This window comes from Phalaenopsis equestris, unplaced genomic scaffold, assembly GCF_001263595.1.
Source record: "Phalaenopsis equestris unplaced genomic scaffold, ASM126359v1 Scaffold000221, whole genome shotgun sequence".
Taxonomy (NCBI): Eukaryota; Viridiplantae; Streptophyta; class Magnoliopsida; order Asparagales; family Orchidaceae; genus Phalaenopsis; species Phalaenopsis equestris.
In genome coordinates, this window is record NW_018164663.1 from 110404 (window position 1) to 110877 (window position 474).

Consider the following 474-nt stretch of genomic DNA (forward strand, 5'->3'; position numbering starts at 1 on the left):
GCCTGTCACACGTAGAGAACATGCGTCTGTGTGTGTGTGTGTGTGTGTGTGTGTGTGTGTGTGTGTGTTTATTAATCAATGTTTGTCATATCTTTCCAGCATCATGTAATAAAGAATTGTTAATTTGGGCGTCCAAGTAGAGAAAAAAAATTGGATAGGTATTGAAGAATTCTTATATATTTATATGTTTATATATTTGACAGCAAAAATTTAATATTTTTTTAATTTCAAAATATTAATATTAGTGATATTCTTATATGATATTAAAAAATAATTATCGTTAAATAAATATTAAAATTTAGATATTAAATTTATATATACCTAAAATTATAAGAGAATTTAATGTAAAATGTGGATAACATTTATTCTTTAATTAAGGATTAAATAATTGATTTTTTTTGGAATTTTTTTGCCATGACTCTTATAAATAGGGTGTGGCACCATCGACGCCTAGGCACCATGATAGTGGCGTCA